The sequence below is a fragment of the Neofelis nebulosa genome, chromosome 4, assembly GCF_028018385.1.
Source record: "Neofelis nebulosa isolate mNeoNeb1 chromosome 4, mNeoNeb1.pri, whole genome shotgun sequence".
NCBI lineage: Eukaryota > Metazoa > Chordata > Mammalia > Carnivora > Felidae > Neofelis > Neofelis nebulosa.
Genome location: NC_080785.1, coordinates 128221395 through 128233761, shown reverse-complemented (window position 1 = coordinate 128233761; position 12367 = coordinate 128221395). Strand labels below are relative to the sequence as shown.

At 42.6% G+C, this 12367-nt stretch overlaps 1 protein-coding gene and 1 long non-coding RNA gene across 4 annotated transcripts in view; one reads left to right on the top strand and one right to left on the bottom strand.

The window, feature by feature from the left end:
* Positions 1-2446, bottom strand: part of CNTN3 (contactin 3) — a 340674-nt gene extending 338228 nt beyond the window's left edge. For all 3 annotated transcript variants that reach the window (XM_058726205.1, XM_058726206.1, XM_058726208.1), the window contains exon 1: positions 2336-2446. The gene's annotated coding sequence lies outside the window, so the exon portion shown is untranslated. The remainder of the gene's footprint in view (positions 1-2335) is intronic.
* Positions 2447-2732: 286 nt separating this feature from the next.
* LOC131509893 (uncharacterized) lies at positions 2733-11959 on the top strand. The gene is made up of 3 exons (XR_009260764.1): positions 2733-2852; positions 9526-9639; positions 10170-11959. It is a non-coding gene; the product is annotated as an uncharacterized LOC131509893 (long non-coding RNA).
* Positions 11960-12367: the final 408 nt, after the last annotated feature.

The following is a 12367-nucleotide window of genomic DNA, read 5'->3' as shown; positions in this document are numbered from 1 at the left end:
CAGCTTTAAAGGGGCAATTATATCTGTATACCATTTAGGCACAAAACATTTCAAGAGCTAATGAGAACTTCAAGTTTCACACTTAAATTACGCAGTAAAAACAAAGAGAGAAGATGCGTACCGAATGTGTGAGGAGTTAGGAACTTATAAAAGAGAAGGACGCTTATTTTGCTAGCAGAGCGAAGAGGCTATTAGTTTGTAATAACTGGGCATATATGAAATGTGACAGTGATAAAATTGAACATAAATCAGCAATGGAAAGGCTACAGCTTGCTGTCCGTAGCTAATCTTTGCTCCAAGTGAAATTGCTCAGCACTTTGGTCCTATTAAATGTTTTGCTGCCATTTTAAGGAATAATCAGGCTATCCGGGTGGGTTGTGAAGGATGCTGAAAAGTTGAGAGTTCTCTTGGAGAATGGACTTAATGCCTTCATGTCTTTGTGCTAACATTACTGATATCCAGACATTGAGAAGAACATGGAGGTGAATGTTACTGTCTGAGGCAGCCAGTGCCTGCATCTATTGCCCTACAAATCAATTAGCCACTGTGTCTGTTATACCACCTTCAGACAGGAGGGCCACACATATGCATTTAGCCTCACCATTTACCTGAAACAAAAATGTGTAGCAATTCACTCTAGCTCCCAGGTGGATAGTGATCATTTCGAGGGTCCTCAAACTACATGTTGAATCTCAACTGACTCGAAGCAAACACTCAAAGATCATTAATTTCTGAGCAAATATATTTCCACTGGCAAGGCTGAACCCTATCAGATATCTTCTATGAACCACATTTACTAGAACCTGTCCCATTGCAATCAGTGACTGGCACATATTAGGCACTTTGTAAATGTTGCTCAAATGGATATGAGTATTAACCTACAGAACCTCCTCCCTGTACCATAGCCCACCAAGGGTTAAAACCACAACCTCAGATGTCAGGTAATTGCAGCCAAAGCCATGTTACTGTTAGTAAACACAACTAGCAAAGCAAAAGTAACACATTTGACTTCAGTATTGAGACATAATAGCTCTTCCAAAGGCAATTATTCCTTTCAAACACTGTAGGGCTCTGACTCATTGTTCTGATTAATTCTTGTTTTTTAATCTATTTACAGATCAAGATTCTTTTTCAGCTCGTGTGATATTCATCTCTGTGGGGGTAAACAGAAACCACAGCTTGTAGAGTCCTCCTACTTAATATATATATATATATATATATATTCCTGCTTAATCATTTTTAAATTATTTCTGAATTTACCTACTCACCATATGAGCTGGGGGTTCTGACTTCCCTCCTGAACATCATACATCTCCCCTCCCTGCTCTCTGCGTTGCTTTCTCTAGCTCTGTTTTCCTCACATGATTTCAGGTGAACAAACTGGCCACCCCCTTCCCAGAGCTGTCTGTCCCCCTCTCTTTGGCTCGGACCAGAAACTGACTGTCTTCACCATAGCCGGTACCATTTTGTTACTAAATCATTCCTCTGGGCACATCTCCTTGTTGTACATCAATAAGTAAATGCAGTACAGGGAAGGACAGGCGGATTGGAGGGTCGTGCGGGGCTTTCCACAAGCACAGCCCATAAGCTGTTCATTCATTTCAATCAGTCAAAAAATTTTCTAATGGTGCTGTGTCTTGGGGTACCCAGTTGACACTTCCTGGTTTCCGTTCCTGGTAGTCTGTTAGCCGCTTGGTTAGCTTTGCACGGCTCCTTAGAGAAGAGAAAAGCAGCCAAGACCAGGTCCGAGCTCAGGAAAGCTGGACTATAGCCCATTCCAGACAAAACCTGGCAAATACACGCGGCAGAAGATTCTGTCCAAGACTGCAGATTGAAAAGTGGAAAGAAAATGAGGCTTGGAAAACTTGGTCGCTAATCGAAGAATCCTCCGCCCTAGTTTCCCCAGAGCTGGAGAGCAGGGGGAGGTTTGTGGCAAAAAGCTGTATCACATTTCCACCCCCTGCACCGCGAACCTAGGATTCATCTTAAGTACCCTTGCATTTCACAACTTTTTTTTTTTTTTTTTCAACTTCACTAGCCAAATCCGCTGAGCTAAGGGCTAGCCAGTGGGATCACCTCGCATCTCCCCACGCTGGAGCTGGAGATGCAAAGTGTTCCCATCCTGGAAACCAATCCTCGCGCAAGAAGAAAAAAATTATCTCCCCAAAGCAAATCCGCTCCGAGACGCATCTCTTATTCTCCACTTGTCGGGGGCACATCCCCGCAAACAAACTTTAGGGCTAGGAGCCTTGAAGCCAGTGCGAAAAGTTTGCCAGGGCAGGTGGCTCACCGTAGTGCCCGGGGCGGCGCAAGGAGCCGGGACTCTGAGACTTACCTGATTTCTGCAGTGCACGAGGCGCCCGCTCCGCCGGTGCGCCGGCCGCCGTTCTCCGGGGCCTGGGGGGCCGCCGTGCGCGCCCGCGCGAGCCTCCGCCGCAGCTCCCCGGTCCGCGCCGTTCCTGGCCGAGCCTGCGGCGCCCGCCCGCCGCCGCCGCCGCCGCGCGCCAGGCTGCTGTGGCTGCTGCCGGCGCCGAGCAAGCGCTGCCTGCGCCTCCGCCGCCCAGGCTCCGGCTCCAGCGCGGGCACTGGAGGGAGGGGAGAAGGGGCGGGAGGGAGGGGCGGGAAGCGCGGCAGAGCAGCCAACGGGGTCCCGCGCCTAGCGCCGGCGGCGCCCCCCGCGCCCCCGCGCCGGCCAGGAGCCCGCGTCTCCCTGCGCTCTGCCGCGTGCGCCCACGTGCGTCCGGCCTCCGCAGGGCCCTGGGCGGCGGCGCGGGATGGGGCGGCGGTCAGCCTGTCACCGCTTGGTGGCCTCGTGCGCGCACAGCTGGGGCCTGGGGAGCACGGGGTTAAAGGTAGGATTTCCACTTCTAGGAAAGCCTCCTACAGCTGCGCTGCCGAAAGTGCGCAGAGCTTGCCACTGTCCTATTAAGGCGGATAATTATTAAGGCTTCGCTGTGTACTAGGTAGTGGACAGCGCAATTTAAGGGAATTGGTTCACGGCGTCCCCGGAGCGACCCTGAATCTATTATTGTCTCCTGACTTAATGATGAGGAAATTAATTTGCCTAAGGCCTCAATGCGTCAGTTATAAGAATAATCACAATTGTGTTCTGACAAGGGCCCTGTGAGGTGGGTCTTACCTGCATCTGGCTAAGTACATGCAGGCAGTGGTTGGTGAGAACACCTTGACTTCCGGTGAAAGCCTGCTGGATTCGTAAGCCCTCGCATTGGGGAAACTTCCTTCCAGTGCCCGGGCAAAGGTTGTTCAGCGAGCTTTACTTGTGAGTGATAAACATTTGGAAACAACCTTCCTGTCCGTTATTAACAGAGTGTCTAATTAAAATACAGTGGGATACTTTGGGATATAAAGCAGCATCTATAGAGAGGGAGGTACATGTATTACTATTGGCATAGAATGACCTTCAAGAGGTCTTGTCAGGAGAAAAGTTAGTTCTGGAAACATAGTTACAGTTTTTGTGCTCATTTGCGCATCTCTGTATGCATATTTATGTGTGCACAGTTTCTAGAAGGATGTCCTAGGATACCGTTATAACAATGCTCCTTGTGAGTAAAACTGTAATTGGGGCTGAATTTTATAATTCTTTGACATTGTTTTAAAAAGGTATCATAAGTTTACTTTCCCTTTGTGGTACACACACACAAAAAAAAAAAATTCTAGGGGCGCCTGGGCGGCGCAGTCGGTTAAGCGTCCGACTTCAGCCAGGTCACGATCTCGCAGTCCGTGAGTTCGAGCCCCGCGTCAGGCTCTGGGCTGATGGCTCGGAGCCTGGAGCCTGTTTCCGATTCTGTGTCTCCCTATCTCTCTGCCCCTCCTCCGTTCATGCTTTGTCTCTCTCTGTCCCAAAAATAAATAAAAAACGTTGAAAAAAAAAAATTTAAAAAAAAAAAAATTCTAGTCATGTTTGTTTAATTAGGCCTAACAAATTCCCAGCCCTGTCTCCTCTTCTCTCCCGGTGATTCCTCCTGTCAGGGGACAAAACTCATCATCAAGGGCATTACTCTGGGTGAAAGAGACCTGAGAGGGGGTTTAAGGGAAATGCCTGTTTTGACTATTTCTCATTCTTGCTCTTTTACCCCCCAAATAAGTAGCCCTGCCTGGTCCCCTGCAATTCAGAATAGAATTCGAATTGCCGGGAAAACTCTGGTTAAGGGCGGGGGGGAGGGTGGTAAAAAAACAAAAGGCAGAGCCCAGGTCTGTAAGGTGTAGGGCAGGGCTCCCTACAATCATCCCCACAGGCAGGGCACTGACTATTCCCGGTGGCAAGAAGAAATTGCGTCAAAGGCTTGAGCGGGACAGGGTTCCCCTCAAAACTACTTCAACAGTGATTTTCTCTCCCCCCATGAACACACAGTAGGGTCCTGGAATACACTGGGTCACTTTCTCTGATGTTGGCCATTTTTGTCCAACTTCTCACTTTATCGGGAAACTTTTCCTGTTAAGAGTCATGGCTGGATTACAAACAACAGCAACAAAAGGTGGCTTTATTTATGTTTGAAAAGGGGGGAGGCAAGGATAGATACAGCACGCTACTATAAATAAAATAATGTGCTTTTTCCCATCAGAATTAAATTGTAGTAAATTTGGGCTCCTTAAAGTCTCTCTACTTAGGAAAAGAAAAAAAAATAGAACAGGTATGGAAAGGTTGTTTATGGTCGTTTCAGTTGTTATTGGTTACTGTAAATAATCTTTTTGCTTGCAATCTGGGAACATGTTGGCAACCCCCCCGAGTGTGACAAAATGTTTTATTGAGTAGAACTGGTGTATTCTGGAAGGAACTGAGAAAATTTCACATGCAAATTATGCTGATGCCTGGCACCTAGCAGGTGCAATTACTGCCATGCCCACATCCATCAAAAGGAGTGCTTTTCTTAATATTTTCAAGTTGATGCCTTATAATGCATTTTCCTTCTAATGCATATGTGTATACCCTGTCCGGCGTGAAGGGAAAGAGCATTTTCATCAAGGAGGGGGACGTGGCCCCAGGCAGCACAATGACAGGGGGAAGATGGGAAAGAAGCTTCCGAAATTAGAAATCTAAAGCTGAACCCCTCACCACCCTCTCCAAATAATTAGTCATTTCCAAACTCAGATTACATTCCCTATGCTGGTGAAAACTGATTAGTACTGGAAAGGGATTTAATGGACTTTTTAATCTATGGTTGCAGCAGAAGGGGGGCATCTTAAATTTGGAGGAGTTATGATGAACATTTAGTGTGAGCCACAGTTTCATTGGCAGAACAGGTAAGAGGTGTATAAATATATGTATTTAGAGAGATACGCATCATTTTATTTCCTCTCTTTGCTCAAAATGTAAAGCATAATGTGAGTCAACTGAAAACCTGATATTTACCAAAAGTTGATACACAAGAGCAGGTTTAAATAAAATTCCCATCCAATTTCTGGGCCGGAAGCCCAGGAAATTAAAAAAAAAAAAAATTAAAGGCACATGTGGGTCTTCTCAGTGTGAATGCCGGATGGAGTTTTTATTGAATTTGGCCTCAACTGATTGTAGCATTATAAGCAATTCTGCAGTTAAGTTTCAGCAGCCATTTAGATGGCAAATCCTTTTTTTAGGGTATTATAACTAAGAATAATAACTTCCTTTTTATATGGCACCTTTTATATCAAAGCACTTTAAAGTGTGCGATCATCTTCCCATTATTAAGATACCCCATCTGTGTTGGAATATAGAAGCCATTTCATGCCACTGACACCACATAACAGTTATTTGTTTGCCTGTTTATTGTGTAGCAAAAGAAAAAGAAGGAAAATATCTGCTAAAGCCACAGCCTGACACTCTCGGGTAAAAGTATAAATTGGAATGTAGCCAAGTTACTAAAACATACCTATTTCTATAAAAAGAGGTGTGGAGCCTTTCAGTTTCCATGGGTGGAAAGACAGGTCCTGTGGACAGTGCCACGTTACCATTACAAAGTTCTTGCTCATGTCCAGATGTAGCGATCATGCTGCTGAGCATATGGAATTGTTATCTCTAGTGCCGGGGTGCATGTTTCAGGGGGTTCTTTCAGTCAAACTAAAAAGTATTAATACATTGTCAGAATCCAAGCCAGAGTAAAAATAAGATGGCTGCGATGACTGGATAAGACAAGCAAAAAAATCTTTTCATGAAATTTTCACTTTAAATGTCTCATTGTGTAGTGAATATCCTTATTCAAGCAAATTCTCCACTTTTCTGGTGAGAGGGTCAAATTGGAGGATTCTGGAAACTTGAATGCATATAAAATCCTTAGCACTGTGCCTGGGACTTAGCTCTGAATACTAATCAAACATAACAAATTCAGGTACCTACTCATTTGTTTTCTCCTCTGAAGAAGTTTGCTGAATTTCCTGTCTACAGTGGCTCTGCTGTCATTCTCTATACTTCGCAGAACATATCCCTATGTGACATTTTTTTTTTAACATCTGTTTTGTATTGCCAGAATCCCTCGCTAGAATGAAAGCTTCACGAAAGTAGGGACTTTGTTTTGTTTACTGCTGCGTTCACAGCCCCCGGCACGTACCTGACATATACATGATAGGTGTACCATAAATGTTTAATGATTGAAAGGACTTCCAATGTGCCAGGCACTGTATTAATTGCTTATACACAGTACTTTGCAACCCACACAACAGCCCCATGGAATAACTGTTGTTTTACCACCTTTTTATAGATGAAGGCACTAAAACACAAAAGTGAAGTTATGTATTTGGAAGCTCTTTCTTCGGAGATTGCGCGAGGTATGGGTAGCAGGACTTGGCTTTGAATCCAGGGGTTGAATGCCAGCCTCTGCTCTGTGTACATCCCTGTAAGTTTGAGTAGATTTTGTTACCCATCTAGTCCAGCCCTTCTCACACTTTAATAATGCCTGCTACAGGGGATCTGATTCAAATGCAGAATCTGGTTGAGCAGGCCTGGGGTAAGGCCCAAAACTGTGCATTTCTACCAAGCTCCGAGAAGATGCCAGTGCTGCTGGTCCCCAGACTAGACTTTGACGAGCTAGGATATGGTCCAGAAATTTCATGCGAACATATAAGCCAGCTGGCACATTCCAAACTTTAGGGATATAAATTAATGGGAGTTAAAAACAGTATTTAGAATTACTTATGAAACCATAGAATTCAACTTACTTCTTCTAGGTTTACAGTGACTAGTCTGGAGTACAATCTCAATAAATATGAATTTCTCATACAGAAGAAGAGACTGAGGCACATAAAGTTTATGTAACTTTCCCCAGTTCAGGGAAGATAGAGCAAGGGAGCCTGCTACCTGTCCTCTTTTCTTTCTGATCTGAAGTCTTTGGCTCCTCTCCATCAGTTTCTTGAAGGTAGATTTCATGGAAATTTGAAATGGTAACACAGTGACAAGGTTAAGAAAGTTGGTGAAGAGGGTGTCCACAAACATAGTTAGCAATTTAGCGATTGCACTTTGGTAGGGATGAGGTTGTTGCAAACTGTGAAAAAATGGGGCCGTTTGAAGTTCACAGCTCTTAAATTGAAAACCTAGGGGCACCTCGGTGGCTCAGTCAACCAAGCATCGACTCTTGATATCAGCACAGGTTGTGATCTCGTGGTTGTGAGATGAAGCCCCAAGTTGGACTCTGTGCTGATCATGGAGCCTGCTTGGGATTCCCTCTCTCTCTGCCTCTCCCCTGCTTGTGCTGTCTCTCTCACACACAAAATAAAGAAAGAAAAATCTCAAAAAAGAAAACCTATAACCTAGCACCCTAAAGACAACTGCATATAAAGACTCCCTAATGTATGTGACTATACAAAAGCAATGTAGGCTTCAAATTTGGTAACTTTATGTTATTTTCTTTTCCTCAGGTATAAATGAGAATAACACTGTCTTTCCCATTTAAATATGATCATGTTTTAAAAAAGAAATTATTGGGGTGCCTGGGTGGCTCAGTTGGTTAAGTGTCTCACTTCGGCTCAGGCTATGATCTCACGGTGCATGAGTTTGAGCCCTGTGTCAGGCCCTGTGCTGACAGCTCAGAGCCTGGAGCCTGCTTCAGATTCTGTTGTCTCTACTCTCTGCCCCTCCCCCATTCATTCTCTTGTTCTCTCTCTCTTTCAAAAATAATAAATAAACATTAAAAAAAAGAAATTATTATATACATGTCACTTCACTGAAAATATGAACTTTGTTCAAAGTGGGTTTACGTTCCATGATTTTATTTCATTGTTTCTTTAGTATGGGTTTTAATAATTATTTTATCAGTCTATCTAAAATGCTTTCCCCAAGACTGCCAACATTTCTTGGAATAAAGATGAGGATTTTTTCATATGCTAAAATGTAGAAAATATTATTTATATATTTATATTTTAATTCTGTTCACATTGCTATTATGATGCTAATTTTTTGACAGTGGTAAATTTATTGACATTAAAAGTGGGCTTCTGCTCTATGTGTATCTTTGAAATTCTTTACATACCTAAAAACAGCTTAGCTGATATGTTTGAGATAAAGGGCATTTTCTAAACTTGAGGCAAAAGAAAATGCTTCACAGGGGAGTTTGAGAATGAAAAACAAAAAGTGTTCCTTTGTGAATAAAGGAACTTGTATTTTTAAGTATTTTTTTTAAAGTGTATTTGTATGAAGTATAAAGAATGAAAATAATGATTCTTTTAGTTGCCTCTAGCTGCTAGAACAAATTACCACGGACTGGGTGGCTTAAACCACAAACATTTATTTTTTATACTTCTGGAGGCTCCGAATCTGAGGTCAAGGTGCCAGCATGGTTGGGTTCTGGTGAATGTCCTCTTCCTTATTTACAGATGGCATCTTGTTGTATCTTCACATGGCAGAGAGCAAAGAGAGAGTGTGTATTCATGTGGGAGCAGGAGAGTGCAAGCCGGCTGTCTGGTCTCTTCCTGTAGAGGGCACTGATTCCTTTCAGGAGGGCTCCACCCTCATGACCTCTGCACCTCTCAAAGGTTCTACCCCTTAATACCATCACATTAAGGCATAGGATTTCAACATGTGAATTCTTTGGCTGAACACAAGCATTCAGTCCATAACAATGATACAGAGTAGGTTGAGGTGAACTACTGTGCTAGATAGAAAACATTGTAGCGCCAGCTAAGAGACAAGCAAGGGGAAGTTTGTGTTGATTTAGCGGCTAACATCAGATCCTTATGAGCCTACAGAGTAGTATGAAATAACATTTGACAACATTTATAGGCATCTATATCAAATGGGTTTTTCAGTCTCTGAAAAGGCAACATAAGAAGTAGTTTTCTATTTCATCCAGTTCACCCCACTGAAATACTTTTTCTGTAATAATCTGGTGAGCCATTAATATGAGTAGCCTTAGATATAAACTAACACAGAGTGATCCATTCTGTCGTCATTGTAGAATATCTCATCATGGCCACTTGATCTACAAAAATAAGATCTGTTTCCCCTATTTGCTAGTCACTGAGCACTACTGTGAGAAAGGAATCATTTCTGTACCTAGTCACCACCAGCCAAACACCATGAACCCTTTCCTTCCTCTACAGGTTGGTGGGTGAGCAGCTGATATCTCAGGTTCTGATGCCTACCTCGGGACCTTTCCCATGGCCCAGCGCACCATACACATTAAAAATGTTCATGGAATGAACATGCATCAAGTGGTAAGTTTCTAAAATTCTTTTTGATTACATGTCACTCATTTTGATCATGTACTTTTGATATTTTTTTTCATTCTTGTCAAAATGATTAAAGGAAAAGAGATTTTTCTCATTGAAACACATACTTCGTTATGCTAAAATATCCTTTTGAGAAACTAATAACTAGAATCTTTTAGCCTAGTGGTTCTGAGACTTTTGCTGCACATTTGAATCACTTGGGGGACTTGAAAAATCTAGATGCCCTGGCTGTACCTCATGCTCATTAGTTTGGAATTTCTGGGGTTTTGTACCCAGGCATCAGTATTTTTAAAAATGCTCTTGTGATTCAGCTATGTGGCGAAGTTTGAGAAGAATCATGGGTTAAGTTAGCCAGCACCCCCCCACACCAAAAGGTGTACTGAAGGTGTTACCCCCCGGTACCTGTGAACATGACCTTATTTGGAAATAGGATCTTTGCAGATGTAATTAAATTAAGATGAGGTTTTAACGGATAAGGATCAACCCTAATTCAGTGACTGCTGTGCTTTTATAAGGAGGGGAATTTGGATACAGACATATGGAGACAGGGGGATTCTATGTGAAGACATAGAGACAGACAGACACAGAAGGAAGGTGGCCATGTGGAAATGGAGACTGAGAGTAGCACTGTGCAGCAGCAAGCCAGAAAGCACCAAGGATTTCCACATGCCACCAGAAGTCAGAAGAGCATCGTGGAATAGACTCTGCCTCTGAGCCACCGAGAAGGAACCCACCCTGCCGATACCTTGATTTTGGACGTCTGGCTTCCAGAACTGTGAGCAAATACATTTCTGTTGTTTAAGGTACTGAGTTTGTGGTGACTTATTACTAGCAGACAAATACAGCACTTCTTAGTCAAGCCAAGGACCAGGCTGGGTTGCAGTATGTGGTTCCTCCTTTTATCTCCTTTAGCCATGGAGTTGAATTAGTGGGTGGGTTCTAAATTAATAGCCGTTTTCACGGGCTATGCCAGAAGAAATATACTACCTCCTTTTTCCTCCTTCATGCCCCACCACTGCCATTAAGTCAGGCAGAAAAATTCTAAGCACTTATTTTGATGAAACATTTCTTTGGGTCATTCTTGTAGGTATTAGATTTTGCCATTTGCTATTCCAAGCATTTGCTTGCTTACACACTTCCTATCATGGTCCGTAAAATACTGGGTGAGTGACATTACTCTCATATTTTCTAACCAAGTCTACTTGCTGCAGAATGTAGTCAGTATAACCAAAACATTTTAAGGTCAAAAACAAAGAAGATGAGGGAGCCTCCTTTTTCTCGAATCTTTTGGCTCAGATAATAAGTTCCCAAATATGTTTTCCCATAAAACCATCTCTTCTATTGTTTCTTTACTTATTATGAAATGAACCTAAAAACCAACCTATTTAAAGGCGAGATTGAAGGAGAGTTTAGGTGACGCTTAACCATCTTCAAACTGTTAGCACAGTTTTCCACAATCACTGGAAAGACAAGTGTAGGAATGAGTTGGTCATGGATGCCAAAAGTTAGCAATCAAAAGCAACTCTCTTCCCAATAACCCATTTTAGATAACTGAGTAACTATGAGTGTGACATGATATTCTTATGGAGATGATACTCTGGTTATAGCTCGAATGTGTGCAAAACTTCAGGGCCAGTCTAGAAAGTTTATAAGCTAGAACCCCCAAAGTGACTGTTGTGTGTCTGACACCCCGGCGAACAGAAACTAGAGCTACAAATGCAGGTATGCAATCATAAAAGCATTGGGAGAATTATCAAGTGACGTGTTATTTTGACAGTTAAAAAACTCAAAATAGAAATAACTTACACTTAGGGGTTAGGAAGTCACATGGATGAAGTACCACTGGGGGAGAGAAACCTTGGAACTTCTCTTGTCAAAGATTGCTAAATCTTTGAAATAAGCATTACTAATATTTTTGGCTAATTCTCTTTTGACCACCAGGCAAACGCATTTTGTTGGGGCTGTTCCTGGCTTTTACATTCTCATGATCCCCAGCAGGAAAAACACACATAATAAAAGGGAGGTGGAGGAATAATATTACCCAGGCGATTGCCTAGGAAAAGAGCTCTTATGCTTTAAGAGCCAAAGTATTTTATACACAGCTAATGGCTGACTGACTACATGGTGTGTGGCTCCAGGTGTGAAGTGAAAACTGTGGAACCATTTTTTCAAAACAAAGGGGAAAAGTGTGTGTACCAATAAACGCTTTTTTCTTTCTCCCATGGTCTGTCTCTCTTGAGTTGTGATGATGTTTTATATTTGCTGGTTAATGTTGTTCTAAGTAAAGGAGAATTTAAATTGTTAATTTTTAGCATGAAGTTCACCGTGTCTTTTTATGTTGTATGGTGTCAATTTCAAATGCATGTATAAGAGCTTTTAACTTACATGCAGAACTTACGGTTTGTATTCTGTGGCTTCTACATGCATAGCATAGGTATTTTGTTCTTCCCACAACAATAGAAACACTGGACAAAGCTAACTCAGCTGTTGTTACTTAATCTGATTTGCATACATTTTACCCATACTCTATTTTTGGCTCATTGATGAAGAAGGAAAGAAGGAAAGGAGAAGGCAACATGGGTTGTCCTGGCATTCACTCTCCTCCGTTGTCATAATTTTCACATGCATGTTGGCTAGTACAGGGAAGTCGTAACATGTAAGAAAAGACTTCATAGGTTCTTTGGTAGTATTTCTGAGAATGCCATTGCTCTCT